General features: G+C 46.6%; 1 protein-coding gene across 1 annotated transcript in view; it reads left to right on the top strand.

The window, feature by feature from the left end:
- The window catches only part of INTS9 (integrator complex subunit 9), a 249,465-nt gene that overhangs the window by 158,281 nt on the left and 71,408 nt on the right, over positions 1-19,776 (top strand). The gene's annotated exons all lie outside the window — the stretch shown is intronic.

Raw genomic sequence — 19,776 nt, 5'->3', positions numbered from 1 at the left:
AGCAGCGCTTGCGCACTACTATGCTTGACCTAAAAATGATAGAGTTCATTGACAACTTTGAGTTTGAAGTAAGACTACTGTTCTCCAGTCATGACCCGCTACAGAGGTTTGGTGGACTATAGAAAACAAGACTACTAGACACCAGGTAAACTTACACTCTTAACTTAATACTAGGCCTTAATTTTTTGCAAGCACTGGGATTATGGAATCAACAGTTACAGGAAACTTACAGTGAGGGTGGTGGGTAGGTGCTTTAAGAAACAGAAGTCCTGCATGTCACCTATTATATTGCATTTTCAAAATTTGTATACACCTATTCCTAGGCAGCTTATCTGGCTCAAGAAGGTCACAGTATGTGATCATTTGGCAGGGCCTGAGGATTGAAGGAACAGGATTTACAACCATCTCATATAGATTTGCTAAATGTATATGGACAAATCCCTGCCGGGGTTTTAAAAACCATTGCTTAGCACAAAAAAGCAAAGTGCTGGCTGCTCTGCTACTGTGCTTAGCTCACAAGAAACTCGGTACAATTCTATAAAAGTGACTTTAGTAAATGATTGACAACACAGCCATTAAGCTTTATAGTAAATGACATGAAGCTGCATTGTAATGCTAAACTGCTGGGTTGTAGATCCTGTTTTAGTATAAGTGACATTTTAATTCTTCTATCCACCAGTGATTCTGGATCTTTAATAGGTCCTTCCATAGGCTTCCATTATAATTGTTGCTTGAGAACAAGATTCTACTGCCGAAGAATTAGCAGTGATTTTTCCTTAAGCTTTCTCCAGGGTGGCCGTGCACAGTGTCTTAGATAGAAATAAATTAAAATCAACCAGCTCATCAGAGCTGTTAATAACAATGCACTATTTGGTTCAAACTACTTTTATTTAAAAAGTAAGCTTGTTAAATTTGATGACTTTCCGGTTAAGAAATGCATATGCTGCAAATGTCGGTGATTCACACATGATTTCCAACATACTTGATATTCACAATACGTGTGAGTTTACACCTATCTCTAGATGAGTCCTCAGTCAGAAAAATCTCACTACAGTTCACTGCAAGTCTTTATCTGATAAGATTTCTAGCTGCAGATTCCTTACCTTAGAACTCCCTGGCGTCAGCTTCAAATGTGGAATTTCTCTGCTGAGCAGTACCCTGCATGCGCCGTCGGGCGTCGTTGTTCAGATCTGAGTGCGTCGTCCGACTTCGCATGGCGTCGTCAGCATCGTCGGAGCCGTTTGTGACGTCACGGTCTTCTATATAGGCACCACCCCGGCGTGCGTACGTCAGTCCTTTTCCTTCCGCACCAGTTAAGCACAAATCCAGGAAGAGCTACCCTTCGACGATTTTGTCGAGGTTTTTTGATTGTTTGAGATGTCTTCGAGAAAGACAGGATTCAAGCCGTGTGGTGCATGTCATCACACCATGTTGGTCACGGATCCACACCGAGTGTGTGTCTGGAGAAGGACCACGATAAGACGTTGTGTTCCGACTGTCGGGCCATGGCTCCGAAGGCCTTGAGAGAGAGATCTCTCAAGCTTCTAGTGGCCTGACAGCCGTCTTTGGTCGGCGCAACTCTGAGGAGGTCACGGTCCCGCAGTAGGAGGAAGTCGCAGCACCACTCCCAGAGCCCCAAGTCCTCTTCCTCACATTCAAGGTTATCGGGGCACTCAGGTAAGGGGCACAAAAAGAAGAAGAAGTCCAAGTGGACTTCGACTTCGCCATGCCTGTCGGCCGACAAGGCTTCAAGGGAACGTCGACGGTCCAAGCACAGCTCCGCGGAGCTGTCACCAGAGCCGACTCCGCGTCTTCCCCCTTTTCAGGGGACCGGAGCGACCCCCGCTTAAATTAAAGAATTTTACAAGGCTATGCGCCTTATTTTTGAGCGGGCTGCACCCTCGGGTGGGTCTTCGTTGGCAGCTTTGGCCTCGGAGCCGTTTGGGACCTCGGGATCCGATAGCCGATCCAGACCGTCTCTCACAGTCGACCTCCTCCAGCGCCGGGTTCGACGTCAACGCTTCCTTCACCACTGGCGCCCACTGGTGGTAGCCCCATCCGCATTCCAGATGATCCGGAGCCAGAACAACGTCAATTTCGACTTCGACAGCGCTGATTAGGCCCAGATCATTGCCTGAGCCTTATTCTGAAGAGCCAGGCATAGGAGCCCCTCCTGTGGGAGGGGTCTAAGGACCCTTTAGAGTGTGAACTGGAGCATGAACAGGACAGGTATGAGGATCTAGGGAAAGCCAGTGGCCTGGATACTTCTCCAGATACTGGCATGCTCTCTTCTTCCAGTGGGGCTACGGAGGAAGGGGCTTCTTATGCCATGGAGGTGCGTAGGGCAGCTGATGTCTTGGACCTAGACTTGCCTACGGTGCCAGTCAGGACGAATCTCCTGACGGAGGTGCTTTAGCCAAGGGTGACTACATCGGAGCCGATGTTGCCCTTCAATGAAGCCCTAACGAACATTCTTCTGGGAACATGGTCCAAACCCAGCACAGGGGCTCCTGTGAATAGGACAGTCTGCCGCCACCATAGACCTGCTCCAATTGACCCTAGTTTCCTCACCCAATACCCCACCTCAGAGAGTTTGGTGGTCCAACCCTCCACTTCCCGGGTGCCTTCCCATCCGCCCCTCTGGATAGGGAATCCAAGAGGCTGGACCAACTTGGAAAGAAGTTGTTTTCTTCCTCCAGCCTGGCATTGAGGTCAGTAAACACCTCTTGCCTATTGGGCCGTTTTTCACATACTTTATGGGATAGAGTGGCACAGGTGCTGTCCCGGGGTGTACGGGACACTCTCACCCAGGCTGTCAAGGATGGTCGAGATGCAGCCAATTTTGCTATTAGGTGTGGATTGGACATGACCGACTAGCTGGGTGGAGCGATTGCATCGACAGTGGCCCTTCATCACCACACCTGGCTAGGTTCTACTGTCTTTTCAGGGGACGTCCAGTTGAGTTTGATGGACATGCCTTTTGATGGCTCTCGGCTTTTTGGTGAGAAGGCAGACTCTGCCCTTGAGAGGTTCAAGGATTCTCGAGCTACGGCCAGATCCTTGGGCCTCTCTGCGCCAGTTTATCAACAGTCTGTCTTCCATCCCTTTCGAGGCTTCGGAAGGAGCGCAGTACCACGCCAGCCACAACTTAGCCACCGTGCACTGGCTTCACAACATCCTGTGAGAGGACGAGGTCGTGGTACCGTTAGACCCAGAGGGTCAGGTCAGAGGTCGGCCACCACACAGCCCCCCTCCACATCACCCTAGCCCTCCTAATGTCGTTCTGCAAGACCATGTCTGTCCAGTTGGAGGGAGGATTCAGTTTCATCTTCGTCACTGGAAATCCATCACATCGGAAAAATGGGTCTTGCAGATCATACGGAAGGGTTATTCCCCACCCTTCCAGTCTTTCCCTTCTTCTATCCCACCAATAAAAGAACGGCTGATGGAGGATCATTTGGTTTTGCTCCGTGAGGAAGTTACGGCTCTCTTGGCCAAGGGAGCTATAGCAAGGGTCCCGATGTTAGAAGTAGGCAGTGGTTGTTATTCCCGCTACTTTCTGATTTCCAAAAAGAACAAGGGCCTTTGCCCTATCCTGGATTTAAGGGACGCCAATCTCTTCCTCAAAAAGGAGAAATTCAAGATGCTCACTCTTGCTCAGGTCTTGTCTGCCCCAGACCAGGAAGACTGGATGGTAGCGTTGGACTTGCAGGATGCCTATTTTCATATCCCAATCCTGCCCACCCACAGGCGTTACTTTCGGTTCAAGGTGGGCCACGAGCATTTTCAGTTTAGCGTGCTCCCTTTCGGTCTCACCAGTGCCCCTCTGGTGTTCACGAATGTGATGGCAGTGGTGGCAGCTCATCTGCGCAGGTTAGGGATTTCAGTCTTCCCCTACCTAGACGATTGGCTGTTGAAGGCCCCGACGCCCCAGGCTCTCATCACCCACCTTCAGACGACAGCGAATCTCCTGCATTCCCTGGGGTGCACTATAAATGTGCCGAAGTCACACCTGACTTCCTCTCAGAAGCTCACTTTCATCGGAGCTGTTCTGGACACAGTGCAGTATCAGGCCTATCCTCCCGAGCAGTGAGTCCAGGATATTCAGTTTATGATAACGATGTTTCGGCCTCTATCCTGGATTTCGGTGAGACAGACTCTGAGGCTGTTGGGACTCATGGCTTCCTTCATCCTTTAGGTCAAACATGCCAGATGGCATATGAGGGCTCTGCAGTGGGACCTGAACTTCCAATGGGCAGAGCATCAGGGAAATCTTACTGACGTGGTTCAGATCTCGGAGGGAACTGCAAAGGATCTGCAGCGGTGGTTAGTGAACTGCGATTAGGTCAAAGGCAGATTCCTCTACCTTCCCCAACTAGATCTCACAGTAGTGACAGATGCATCACTTCTGGGATGGGGCTGCCATCTAGGAGAGGTGGAGATCAGGGGTCTCTAGTCTCCAGCGGAATCCGAGCCCCATATCAACTTGTTGGAGCTTTGGGCGATCTGACTAGCATTAAAGGCGTTTCTTCCTGTTGTGAAAGGGAAGGTAGTGCAGGTGTTCACGGGCAACACTACCGCGATGTGGTACTGCAACAAGCAGGGCGATGTAGGGTTGTGGACTCTTTGTCAAGCGTCTCTAAATCTCTGGACATGGCTGGAACATCAGGGCATAACCCTGGCAGTTCAACACCTGACCGGTTCTCTGAACGCCAGGGCGGACAAACTCAGCCAGCGATGCTTAGCGGATCACAAATGGTATCTCCATCCGGAGGTAGTGCAAGGACTCTTTCAGCAGTGAGGAGAGCCTTGGCTAGATCTGTTCGGCTCCTCAGAGAATGCGCAATGTCAGCAGTATTGCGCCTTGGAGTTTCTAAGGCGGCTGTCGCTATGCAACGCTTTTCATCGCAAGTAGAATTTAGGTCTCCTGTACGCATTTCCGCTCATACCACTTCTGCCCAGAGTTCTCAAGAAAATCAAGAACGAATGGGCCCAAATAATCCTAGTGGCTCTGGATTGGGCACGGAAGGTCTGGAATCCAGAGCTTCTCAAAATGAGTATCAGTCCTCCAATCGGGTTGCTTCTTCGGGAGGATCTTTTGTCACAGCAGCAGGGGAAGGTTCTCCACCCGATCCTGTCAACTCTGCGGCTTCATGCATGTAGATTGAGCGGTGACAGTTGATGGTTTATGACCTCCCTCGAGGTGGTCTGTGATGTCATTCTGGCAGCCAGGCATCCCTCTACTATGTTGATTTACGCCTACTGTTGGAAACGTTTTGTATCATATTGTACAGAGAGGTCTATTGATCCTCTTTCTTCTTCTCTTTCTAATATCCTTCTGTTTATTCTGTCACTTTGCCCAACAGGGTTCTTCCTTAGGGACTCTTAAGGGCTATCTTTCTGCCTTATCGGCTTTTCTTCGCTTGCCCGATCAACTATCTTTGTTTAAGTCTCCCATTGTACAGAGATTCTTAAAGGGGCTTGTACATATGTTTCCACCTGCGCCTTTTGTTATGCCCCAGTGGGACCTTAATCTAGTGATTACTTTTCTAATGTGTGCTCCCTTTGAGCCTTTATAACTGTCCTCTCCAGCTGCTCACTATCAAAACAGCCTTCTTAGGGGCGATCACATCTGCCAGGAGAGTGAGTGAGATGCCGGCTTTATCATCGAAACTGCCATATCTCACAATATATCCTGATAAAGTAGTCCTCAGAACTCGTGCCTCTTTCCTCCCCAAGGTGGTGACCCCTTTTCATCTAGGTCAGAATATCACCCTACCCACCTTCTTTGCTGCACCGCATCCCTCTAAAGAAGAGAGGAGCGTCTCCATTGGCTGGACCCAAAAAGAGCGTTATCGTTCTACCTTGACCGCACAAAAGAGTTCCGGGTAAACGACCAACTCTTTGTGGGGTCCGTTGGTGCAAAGAAGGGTCGGGCAGTCCAGAAAATAACCATTTCGCGCTGGGTCGTTCTCTGCATAAAAAGTTGCTACGCTTTGGATAAGAAGCAGCTTCCTGAGGGCTTGAGAGGTCACTCTACCGGAGGGAAAGCTTCTACCACTGCATTAGCTCGAGGTGTGCCGGTACTTGATATTGGCCAAGTGGCAACGTGGGCTTCCTTGCACATGTTTGCAAGGCACTACTGCCTGGATAGCCAGGTGAGGAGAAAGGAGCATTTTGCTCACTCAGTCCTACAGGACTTCCTGGTGTGAAGTATATTCTTGCAGCCCACCACCAGGAGTTATAGCTTGGGTATCTATTCTAAGGTAAGGAATCTGCAGCTAGAAGTCTCTATCAGATGAACAAGTTACTTACCTTCGGTAACAAATTATCTTGCGGAGACTCTATCTACCTGCAGATTCCTCACACCCACCAAAGCCTTCCAGCTCTGCGAATATATACATTATGTTTTTCATACTTTTCCCTTTCTCAAGGGCATGTCTTTTTACTCAAACAATCAAAAGAAAAGTAAATAGTTGTTGGTTCTTCCATGACTCTGCGCTTTTGGCGTGGGAAGTTGTGGAAAAGAACTGACGTACGCGCGCCGGGGAGGTGCCTATGTAGAAGACCGTGGCATCACAGACGGCTCCAACGATGCTGACGATGCCACGCGGAGCCGGACAACACACGCTGACCCGAACAACGCCACCCGACGGCGCGCGCAGGGTACTGCTCAGCAGAAAAATATCAGATTCAAAGTTGACGCCAAGGAATTCTAAGGTAGAACCTGCAGCTAGATAGAGTCACTACCAGATCATTTGTTACCGAAGGTAAGTAACTTGTTCGTTAGAGCAAATTACAGAAGGAGAACAAGTAGAGAATGTGGCAGAACTAACAGATCATTATAACTAGGATCAAAGTGAAAGGTCATATATCCTGCCCATCTTTGGAAGATTACACATGTAAGAAAAAACTTCTAAAAACAAAGTAATGAAAGCTGCTGTAAATGGGAGAAAAACAGTAGGCATATAATAAAGATGCTCAAGAGATTAGAATCCAAAACAGATGGACTGTAGCAGATGCCCGAAAATTTAATTCACCAATCACATGAAATGCAGAGAATTGTTCTCAAAAACAATTTAGGCAATAGAGGAGGTTAAACTGAAAAAACATCTTTGTAGACCAAAGCAACCTACTTACCTGTCTCTACCTACTTTCTCTGATTCACAGAATCTGGCTGTTTGTGACTGAAAAAACGCATTTTGAATGTACAAAAGCCAATTTGCGATTTGGTAACTTGTTACCCAATTGCATTTGATTTTGCAATTATTGGTCAGTTAATAAGGAAGAGAATTGCTGACAATGTTGGCCAGGTTATGGCTGATCACTTGATAAAAAGGATTATGAAAGATGACTCTCTAGAAATCTGCAGTAGAGTCTAAGACAAAATAATGGCACCCCACTCCCCAAAGTTGCTCTTGGCACAGATCCTAAAAATGTATAGATGTGTTTTTGATGCAAAATAGACATAGATTACAAGCATCCACATTTTGCTGTGAAATTATATTAGGAGGGTAAGCTGCACTAAAGCTAGTAAAAAAAATGGAGGAGGGCACAGTAGGAATCAAAGCATTCGATGTAGAGGAGGGACGGGGTACTATTTAAAATGTTTACCCTGCACGTCTTTAGGAAGTTAGCAGTATCCCATTACTGTTTTGTTCTCTGCACCTCTGTGAGCAATCCAAGTGATTCATACCTTTTTTTTTAAATTACATTATCTGTACTTTTCCACCAGATGTTCAATTTGCTGTAATATGCCTGATGTACAAAAATAAGGATTTGCGATTTCCAAATAAAGATTCTTACCGAATCACAATTAGAAAGTCTCAATTCCTAATGTAAGAAATCTTGAAACACGTAATAAGCGATTCCTAGCGATTCCTAGTTAGTCTCAAATCGACCCATTTCAGGAATATTGAGGAGGTAGGCTACAGTTTGCAACTCATTTCGAATGATAGCTATCACAGAGATGATGTCGTGATGTGGTCAGCAGGCCACCACGACCGTGATTGCTTTTAAACAAACCAATTTTTTTTTATGCAGCCCGTTTTCCTTAAGGGTGAACAGGAAATGTGTTTAAAAAACAAAAAATGTAACTTTAAGTTTCATTTTCAGGCTGAGCATAGCAGCGTGCAAGCGCTGCTTTTCAACCTGTTGTAATCTATTCTGTTGGCTTTAACCACCCCCATCTCACACCCTTCACTTTCTTACGTTCCTGGGCCTGCCTTTCAAAAATCCCTTGATGTAGTTAATAAATGCTTTACGTTTGTCCCACCTTGAGGCTGTTTTGTTACCGCCTTGTAGATTGACCCTGTTACATGGATCATTTCACAATCAGGAAGGTACCTTAGTGCGGTGCACTATTTTTCATTTGCCTCTCCACTCCGCTCATGGCTGTATGTTGTTTCTTTGTCTTCCTTGGTTTCGGGCATCTCGCTGGATCTTTGTGATGTCTGCGGGGTCTTTTTTATTTATTTATTTTTGCAGTTTATGTAGTGCGAACTTGACAAAAAGGCATTGGAGCGCTTTAATTTTTTTTTTGCAGTTTTATATAGCGCAAACTTGATACAGAGGTAATACATCGCTTTACATGTGTACCGGTTACATTAAACAAAAACACATTCATTTTTTGTAGCAAGTGGAGATTAAATTAAGCGATTTGCCCAGGATCACAGGATGTTGAGCTGGTGGCGAGACTGGAACCGTGTTCCCCAGCTCCAGTGTCGGCAGCTCTGGCCCTTATGCCACATCTTCTCCCCTAGAGTTCTTTGGTGTGTGTGTTAGGGCAGTCTGGGAATAACTCGTTTTTTTTTTATATAGCGCTTGGTAATACAGGTTCTGCCATTTCATAGCGCTGCAAAGCAGGTGGCATTCTTAAGCTATTATTCATTTGCATTGACCTTGCAGAGATGAAGATGTGAAAAATCTATGTCCGGATTATTATTATTTATTTTTGTGCAGTTTTATGTAGCGCAAACTTGACACAAAGGTATTAGGACGCTTTTTTTTCTTTTTTTGCAGTTTTATTTAGCACAAACTTGATACAAAGGTATTACAGTGCTCTACATGAGCACCGGTTACATTGCACAAGAACACATTAATTTTTGGTAGCAGGTGATTTGCCCAGAATCACTAGATGTTGAGCTGGCGCTGAGACTCGAACCGTGTTCCCCAGCTCCAACCTCAGCAGCTCTGGCCCTTACGCCATTTCCTCTCCCCCTAGGGTTCTTTGTCTGGTGTGTGTTGGGTCAGTCTGGGAATAACTCGTTTTTTTTTAAAGCGCTTGATAAACAGGTTCTGCCACTTCATTGCGCTGCAAAGCAGGTGCCGTTCTTAACAAAATCGCTATAACTCATTTGCATCGACCTTGCAGAGATGAAGAGGTGAAAAGGCTATGTCAGGATTGTAATCTGTGACATTGTCATTCTGTCAAGACCTCTGCAGTGGGTGCATTAACCAGCTGACTTGACACTAGGCGATAGCACGTGCTCCTGATAACCTCAGGAGTGTCATCAACCAATAGGGTGACCAGATTTTCAGACTAAGAAACTGGGCAGTCATTGATATAGAAATAGGACTGAATGTTGACACTGCACTGACCAGTTCCAACATTTACTCCTATATATATATTTCTTTATCTATATATTGGGACAGCTTTATGGAACACACTTCAGCACAGCCAAGGAAGTCTTTAATTTTCACGCTACAGAAACACACACTTCTGTAGCATGAAAATTAAAGACTTCCACAGCTGTGTTTCCATGTGTTTCAAGTGGAGCTTTGTGATGGGCTCTCCGTCGGTTAATTAACCCCCATTAAATCCTGCTGTGCTGCCTGAATTAAGTCAGACAGCACAGCAGGAGAGCCTTTTAAACAAAACTCGGTCCTTCGTGCCAGGAGGGGGCCAGTCTGAACGTGAGCCTTCACGCTGTGATAAATGTGCGTGCTCACCCGACCCTTTCTCAAAACCAGAACATTTATCTGTTTTTGCAATAAGTTTTGGAACACCGGGACAGTTTTCAAAAAAACTGGACTGTCCGGGTAAATCTGGGACATCTGGTCACTTACCAACCAAGCACATAGATTAGTTCTAGGTAAGACGATGGAGAAAACTGTTGTCTCCAAATGGTGGAAAAAGAGTTGTGACTCCAAACCCAAGCACTTCACAGCTTCAAGATTGATAGCAAAAATCATCTAGCCTAAGGATGTAAATTTTGCTTCTTCAAATAGAGTTTAGTTAGTGCGAACGCAACACAAAGGAATTACAGTGATTTGAATGAGCTCCATTTGCATTATACAAGAACACATTCATTTTTGGTAGCAAGGGGAGATTAAGTGATTTGCCCAGAATCACAGGATGTTGAGCCGGGGACGAGACTCGAACCGTGCTCCCAGCTCGGCAGCCCTGGCCTTTACGCCACGTCCTGTCCCTAAGGGCTCTTTGTCAGGTGCGTGTTGGGGCAGTCTGGGAATAACTCATTTTTTTTAATATAGCGCTTGGTAATACAGGTTCTGCCATTTCATAGCACTGCAAAGCAGGTGCCATTCTTAACAAAATCACTATAATTCATTTGGAGTTAAGCTGCCTCTTCTGTTATTCTCTTTGTATACAGTCAATATTTTTAAAAGTTAGCCTGGTATTACCACTGTAGAGGAATAACTCCTTTAACAGTTTAACACACAGAAATATGTAGCTGCCCCCTTTTCTTTGCTCCTTTGCTTTTGACCCCCTCATTCTCTGGGTTAAATGCCACAAAGGTGCCTCTTTGTGGCTTGTTTGTTGCTATAAAAGTTTAGGTAAACAGACAAGAAAGGGTTGCAGCTCTAGGGTATCACATCCAGTCTGTATGAATGAGGCAAAACACTCCCAAGATGGCGACCTTGTTGTGTCCTCTCTCCTCTAGCGACAGGCCTGGGAGGGTTGCTGTGGCACCTGGCATACATCCACTACACTCCAAACCAAAACGCATAAGTAAAAGGCATTGTTATTTACAACGCCAATAGTCTAACTCTCACAAATGCGAGACCTATTACGTTACAAAAGCTTTTTTTTTTTTTTTAGGAATAGGCAGTGACCCTTGTGACCTTTGCCTGTTCTTAAATAATATTTTGTTAAAGATTCTCAAAGGGGAATGGGTCTTCCTGGGGCCCTTTCCCATTTGCAATTGATTACCATCTCCTTTGAGGTCTTGGTAAGAAATTAATGTTTTCCGACCGTAATTCAGTTGCAAAACATTAATACATACCTTTGAGATTCGGTATTTAGAAAGGACATCCTGAAAACGCCCCTTCCAAATATAGAATTGCAAACCAGATTGCAGTTCGGTAACAAGTTACCAAAGCGCACTTTGGCTTTTGTACATTCAAAATGTTTTTTGCAGTCACAAACAGCCAGATTCTGTGAATCAGTTCATTTGCAACCTTATTAGGACAGCTTAGAACTTAAGGAGTAACTTGAGAAGAGGTTGTCATTTTAGCCTATATCTGTGAACTCAGATCCACTGATTTCCATTAGTAGTTGTTTAAATGTAATGAAGTGTCATTGAATGGTTGGTTGCTTCTATTTTACTTTTTTTTACTTTGTACGCCTAAATATTTATCTGAAATTTAATGTATTGTTTTGTAAAATATGACACCTAATCTATACTCTTGTAAAATACATTTGTATTTTCATGTTTTTAACATCTTTATTTCAGTTTTTTCTTTACATTCACAGAGTGAAAGTGTATCACATTTTCATATGTAACATTTGGGCAGAAACAATGCATGAACCATCATCACTGTTAAGTAACCGGTAAACATTAACAATGCAGTAGATATTAGATGGACTACAAGACATCTCTAAAATATACTGACCATAGTGCAGGGTTCATGGAGGGAGGTTCATTGTTTGTCAAGTTCTAAGTTATGAGAAGAAAACACTCAGGGCTGAATGATATAACACATCAGATATAGTAGTGAGGTTTCCCCCAATCACGCATTCTCTTTTCATATGAGTTTTGAATCGTAGCCAGACTCTTTAGAACTTATCTACTGTGTAACTGATTAATGACAAGGCTCTTTCCATTGTGTATATGTGCAAAATCCTCTGCTAAAGGTGCATCGTGGGAGGTACTTTGGTATGCGGGCACTGGCCAGTCGCGCACATTCCCGAAGCTGGAGGGAAGATACCTAGACACCTAAGTAGTGAGATGAAGTGAGTGGAGACAGGGCTCCTTTAGATATTTGATTAGGCCTCTTGTAGGCAAAGAGTTGCTGCATAGTCTTTCTGAACTCTGCTATTTGGTGGATGCTTGGAGTGAGGTTGGGGACTGCAGATTCTGTTGTGCAAGGTGAAGAAACCTTTGAGACCTTCCCTTTCACCTTTACCGGATTACTCCTTCAGTTGGTTGATGACAGCCACATCTGTGTGCCTCTGTTGTGGGTACATCGACTTGGACACTACCTTGCAGTGAGAACCATCACTCTACACAAATAGTGTGTCTGTAGTTCAGCCTGAAAAGAACACTTGAAAGGAAAACTACCCTAAACTGGTTCTACAATTTCAGACAATGGACCGTCATTCCCTGTCTGCCTGATGTTTATAAAAGTGGGGTCTATGTGTTGCTCCAAGTTTCAATGGTCAAGGAAGAGAGTAGTCAGCAGAGTACTCCAAGGACTGCAGTGCCACCATGGCTGGTGTCTACCTGACAGCCAGAGTCCTACAAGTGAGGCAACATCACCTGAGATCTAAATCTCCTGCTGGAGAAGATGTTTGCCTGCGCTTGATTCCTTACAAGCCTGCCTGCTGAGAAATGGAAGGAGCCTACCAACCGTTCAGGAGGAGTGTATGTCTAGGAAAGGTACAATCTGTCCCTGGTTCTTTGGGGGCACCCAAAAGAGAGAACTGCTAATAGATGATCTGTTTTACCTGATCGTTTGCAGACCTGCATAATCTTCATACCAGCTCCTGGAAGGAACCCTGCCTCTGTGACACTGAGGCTTGATCGGGGCAGTGATTGTGTGTTGTGATCGGCCTATGATAGGTAGACTGAAATTGGAACCAGCTTGGGTGAGGGGCTTCATCTTCCCAGAGTGTTGTCATGCACAGCTGGGGCTCGGCAAGTATGTGATATCCTTGGTTGAAGAAGCCAGAGACACCTACCATTAGTCCGGTGGGAACCGTGAGGAACAAAGACTGCCGTCTCCTGCTCCCAAAAGGCCTGGAGTGGGTGAAGTAGTATATACTGCCCCAAAGGCCGAGGTTGGAAAGAAAAAGGGCTAGTGGCCAGCACATCCCCACTCAGGCAGAGTATATGTGCGTGCTTGAAGGCTCAAACAAGCAAGGCTGTCCTATGAGTATTGATTTCACTCAAAAATGGTAACACTATATGCACATATATTTGCAGGTTACTAATCTGCACCTGAGCTAGAGTCTCACTTTTAATTTACTCACTACAGTGAGTGGAGATGCAGCACTAACCTGAATAGCACCCAGAGACACTAAATTGTTTTCTGTTGTTTTCTGTTGTTGGCTATGGGTAGTGTTGAGTTATAATCCGTGATAAAGTACTTTCTTTCTTGTAAAGATAAGCACTCGGCAAGATGTTCACTTACTGAAGTGATGATTGATTTTTTAGCTCTGAGCACCCCGTCTTCTTGGAAGAGAAGTCTGACACTGCTTCCAATGGCTGGTACAGAGTCAGGTGCGGACTTGGTCCAGTTTACAGAGTCATAGTAGGACCCAGAGACATTGTTATGCGGTTCCTACTTTTGTAAGAGGACTGCATGTTTAGGACGCAGAGCAGCAAGGTGTGGGAGACTGAGTCTATCTACCCATTTAGTAACTGCTGGCCTAATTCCTGGCTAGCTCACAGTGCCTCACCCAAACCTCCAAACCCATCGGGGTAAAAGGTGATTATGGCAACTTGTACATGACACTCTGACTCCCCAGGGAATCCGTGGAAACAGATCATACCCCTTTCGTACTATTATAATGGGCGCAGATCTGCTGCGTGTAAATGTTGTGTATTTATATATGGGGGATAGGCTGCTAAAACTGGCCATAAGGTCTCCTTATTGCAGAGGGGATCCAATCTAACGTGTGCAGCAGCGTGTGGTAGGGCACCTTGGAAGCAATTTTGATGTTCCTGGTATGTTAAAGCTATTTCTAAATCGTTATATGCTCTATATTGTGCTGGTGAATTAGATACCATATGTATGAAATGTATTCAAGTTGGCATTGTCTGCTGGAAAATTGACCCATGAATAAAATGTTTCAGTTTTGCATGCATTATGTATGCCTCAGCCGCAAATGTAACATCTCCAGCCACCATTAGGTAGCCCATTTAAAAGTAAATGGGTGACAGTATGTCTACAATTTACCAGAATAACTACTGGATTCGCCATTTGTAATAACATAATTCAGAGATTGAGACACCTAGTGATGTATCCTTTTAAATGTTCAAGCTTGAACAACCTACAGACAAATATAAGTGCTACTTTATTGTAGCTGAGGAGGATATTTCCCTACCACCACAGATCTCCGTGAATAGGGCACCTTAGGCATACAAGAGAAACACTACTCAGGAGATTTGTTAAATAAGGGGAAACATCCTGAACAACTAGGTCTAAACCACTACTTGCCTGAACCACTACTGCTAAACAACTAAAAAGTCTCTACAACTAAGTACTGAACAACTACTGTCTAAACAACAATTGTGCCTGAATAACAATTGCCTGAACAACTAATTTTAAGGTAAGGTTTTCTTTTTGGTTTTTATGGCTTATTAGTTGTTTAGAAAAAATATATATATTAGTTGTTCAGGCAATTGGTATTCAGGCACAATTGTTGTTTAGACAGTAATTGTTCAGTACTTAGTTGTAGAGACTTTTTAGTTGTTTAGCAGTAGTGGTTTAGGCTATAGTTGTTTAGGACCTAGTTGTTCTGTCACATATTCTTAAATAAGTACCTGACTTTGATACATTGGTGACACCATGTTATGCGGTTCCTACTTTGGTAATAGGACTGCATGTTTAGGACGACAGAACAGCAAGGTGTGGGAGACTGAGGCCCTCATTATGAGTGTGGCAGTCTTAAGACCGCCACAATCTCGGTCTTACCGCCACGGTCCCGGCGGTAAAGACCGCCACATTACGAGGTCGGCGGTGTGGCCGAAGCCAAACCGCCACAATGACGCCAGTCCCGGCAGTGCAACCGGCAGTGAGTTCCTCTAGGCCGGCGGCATGCCTAAGACCGACAGACCTATTACGAAGCAGCTAACCAGCAGGCTTTTTGCAGCTGTCGCCCTGCCACAAAAACCCTGGCGGTAACGCACCCGGTGACAGGAATCCCCATTCCTTTCGTCAACACATGCATTCCCACACGCCCACACACGTGCATACACACCCCCCCCACCCAACCGCACAACTTCCTGAAACACACCCCCACTCGCCCACACACTTGCAGACACACCCCCTACCCGACCACACGCTTACATCCAAACACCCCACCCAACCACACACAGACATGCACCCCCACTTGCTCGCATGCATACATACAGACACCCCCACCGATAGCGCACATACATCCAAACACCCCCACCCAACTACACGCATATATCCAAACCCCCCCCTACCGCACGCGTACATAGACACCTCCATCCAACTGCACGCATACATACAGACACCCCCACCCTCTACTTTCATGCACACACACGTCCTCATACATTCACTCACACACACACACACACACCACAACGCACGCATACAGTCACACACACGCACGCACCCCCATTCCAACACAAACACACATGCTCGTATACATACTCCCACACACATGCACCTACCCCCCCCCCTTTACGGTCGGTCCACCTACCTGTCTGGGCCACACAGCAACCCACATCCAGGCGGTCGTCCGGGAGGGGGTGGATGGTGGTGGCCAATGCCGCACCGACGTGCAAGGATCGCCGTGCCGTATTACTGCTCCTAATATGGCAGGCGGAGTCCTTACGCTGTGGTGGTGATGATGGTGGAACCCCTTTTCACCCGCCGTCTGTCAGGCCAACGGTGTCGGATTTTTTCCTGTTTATGGGTAGAAATCCATAGGTGACACATAATACGGCGGTTTTCAGACCACCAACACTGGCGGTCTTCTGGAGCCCGCTTCAATGGCGGTCTTTACAAAACACCGCAGATGTCGAAATGAGGCCCTGAGTCTGTCCACGCAGGATGTAAATGCCGGCCTAACTCCAGGCTAACTCAGAGTGCTTCACCCAAACCTCCAAACCCACTGGGGTGAAAGGTGATTATGGCAACCTGAACATGACACTCCGACTGCCCAGGGAAGCCATGGAAACAGATCATACCTCTTTCGTACGGTTACTCGTACATGCCAAGGAGAGACAAAAAGGTGTAAAATAAGTTTTCAGTACATTTATTGAAACAATTGCAGTCTAGCATATAAAGAGTGAGCTGCGATAATTAGACAGATGAAACAAAGCAAGGTAATTGACATTACGAACATGGTAAAGATGATGGACAATCCAACCGTGATTTTTTTATTTTAAATCTCTTTATTAATTTCGATAAAGACTCTCGGAGCAGGTGCTCACATGAAGTAGCAAACCAAATACACAGTCACAGAGACATGAGTTATGGCAATGAAACAGAAATACAACTGAAACCACAACATTTAACTGTGCCACATAATAAGAATTAGCGATACAGTGCATTATGTGAGGGTGCCTGCCGAGCGGTGCTGGGCAGTAATACCAAGAGGGCGAGATGAACTACACCATGATTGGCTGGGGCGGGAGAGGGACACCCATCACCAGCACATAACACACAGGTGGACGCTGCAGTTGCAGAGCAGCTTATTCCAAGGGAGCCAAGAGATTTACGTCAACAGGGCACGGGAGACCCAAGTGCAGTGGGAACATGTGCCTGTCTAACGTAGCGATGTTTACAGGGGGTTTAAGGTGGGTGTATGGCGTCCTTAGCTTTGATGCGTACAATGAAGGCATCCCAAATTTTAAAGCCTCCCTGTGCCAACCCTCTTTAATGTAAATGACATAAAGTTTGGGCCTCCGCATAGGACCATTGCAGCAAATCACGCAGCCGTCTGGCATAGCCTGGGGCGTGTGGGGCCTTCGAGTGGTTACTATTAAATGTTTAAAAACTAGGAAGGCCAGATCTATGAATCTATGTAGTTGTTTCTCCCCCTTGGCACGGCGGCGCAGTCCCAGCAGGCAGGACTCCGGCACTGCTTTAATGCATGGTCAGTAATGTCAGTCACTGTATCAGTGATGCGTTGCCAGCCTATGGCCAACTGAGGGCACTCCCACACCATGTGATAGAAATCCACTAATAGCTTTGCACATCGGGGACACGCTGGATCTGAAACGGGGAACATGTGTTTTATGCGGGAGGGGGATACATAGAAGTGATGTAAATAATTAAATTGGGTGTAGCGGAGTCTAGGTTTCCGAGAAACATTTTTGACAGTGGAGAGCCCCGCTGTCCAGGCCGCTTGTGATAAGGGTGCAGGGAGTACTACGTCCCAACGGGATCTCGCGTGTTCCAGACCCGGACAAGCCCCCGACAATAACATGGAATATAACCGTGATATCGCTCCCCTTGTACCACCCATAGAGGGGATCAATGTGAGGATCTGTGATGACGGGGGTTCATCGTCACCCGCACCCCATGTGATACGCAGTAAGTGGATAAGCATTGGGCGAGCTCCACACAGAAGGGGGGGTCGGCCAGTGCCTCCACCTGTAAGCACCACGTAGGTATCCGTGTGCTCGGGCGACCCCAGCCTAAAACCACACGTAACGGGTAGTGATCCGACCCAGTTCTTGCCAAGTAATCAGAGGCGTGAACCCTATGCACCACTGTGGGTGGAGCAAGGATCAGATCAATCCTGGTGTGTAGGTCATGAACAGGGGAGTATAAAGGAGTATTCACGCCCTGTTGGATGCCCCAACTGCCAAACATCACACAGGCCATTCTTCACCTTCCAGGCCTCAAGCTCGTACGATATCTGCCTGCTCGGGGCAGTTGGCAGAGGGGGGGGGGGGGAGGACCTGTCAGAATGGACATCTAAGACACAATTGAAATCACCACCCCAAATGCTTTCCCCAGCAGGATCACGGAGAAGCCCAGCTGTCATTGCATGCAGAAAACTTTTTTGATTGGTGTTGGGTGTATATAATGCCACAAGGGACAGTGGTGTTCCATCTAGACAGCCCTCGGACACCACATAGCGATCGTCAGGGTCGATTTGCGTGTGGGCGACCACGTAGGGTACCCCAGGGGCAATCCAAATTGCCACGCCCCGGGCGAAGGATGAGGAGGTAGTGCCAAATATTTGACCCTTCCAGCTAGCGCGTGTTCTCTCTAGGGTGGCCTCCGACAAGTGTGTTTCCTGCAGCATATCAATATGCACTATGTGACGTCTCAGATATGCATGTATGCGCTGTCGCCTTCGCGGAATAACCATGCCCCTTACGTTCCATGTGACTACATTATACCGTGGTGTGTGTACGTGCGTCTGTGTAGTCATGGCTATATAGTAATATAAGACATTGGAGGAGCTCAAGGATTCTGACCTACCACTTACCAATCGGGACCCGATTACGCTCCCACCAAGGGCGCCGCCGCACCTCAGAGCCACGAACGCACCCCATGCCGCTCATACTAGCTATGGTGTGTGGCAATAACAAATCGATCCCATGGGAATATAGAGGGAAAGCCCCATGGAAGATTAACAGAAAAACAACATTATAAGTCATTAATATTATATGTGAAAAAACAGAACAGAACCTGCGAACAGGCATGAGAAGAAGTGGTCCATACGGAATAAGGCACGGGGGATGAAAGCCAGACCGGGAGATCCGCGCTCCCAGCCATCGGGATAACAGCGCGGGCCCCGCTGCCCCCTACTCCAACAAGAGGACCCCGGAGACAGGCCACAGATCTGGCTCCGCCCAGTCGCTGGCCCGGTGGGGCACACCACGCTCAGCTGTGGAGAAAACAGAGGGCACTGTCACAACAGGGTTTCCATCAATATAGAGAGATTGGATCAGATATCATCTGCAGATCGTGGCGTGAGCAGCGGGTCCCGGGGTGAGTCCTCCGATTCGGAACGGTCCTCTTGATCAGCTTCAGTGTCCACAAGGTCACAAAATGCAGAGAAGGGGTTAGGCTCCTCTACCGCCTGTGCCGGGGGTGGGTTTAGCCCCGGATCAAGCCCGGCGCTTACGTTTCCCCTTGGGAGGCGACCAGCTCTCTCGTGCGTCTTCCAGCTGCGCGGGTTGGGCGAGACCTTTTGGCATGGAGCCAGTTCCATGCGTCCTCCTGAGAGGCAAAAATGTGTGCTTTACGACCGCCTTGGACACGTAGGTTCGCCGGGAACAGAAGGGACAATCCAACCATGATATATGTAGTTCTAAATGTACTCGTTGCTTCCTAACCCCAGGTCTGTTCTGAGAACATTTTGCTCTGCTTTGCCAGGGGTAGCGGAAGTGACATGACAACCCTTTGTCCTTAATTACATCACAGCCAGTGACATCATATGACCTTTGATCCACTAAATCCTGTCTCATGACCTTAACCATGATGACACTTGCCCTGAGGTTTAGGGAGTGATGATGGTGAGCCCAATTTCTTCCAGGAAGTGTTTGAGGGGGCTTCTCTCCACCCAAGAAAATGTTTACAAAAACATGAGACAAATAGCGAATTGTAAAGCACTATTTTCACTAAATTTCACAAATAAAACAGGCCCTGAAAGTG

The sequence above is a fragment of the Pleurodeles waltl genome, chromosome 5 (genome assembly GCF_031143425.1).
Source record: "Pleurodeles waltl isolate 20211129_DDA chromosome 5, aPleWal1.hap1.20221129, whole genome shotgun sequence".
Taxonomy (NCBI): Eukaryota; Metazoa; Chordata; class Amphibia; order Caudata; family Salamandridae; genus Pleurodeles; species Pleurodeles waltl.
This window is presented reverse-complemented; position numbering and strand designations above follow the sequence as displayed.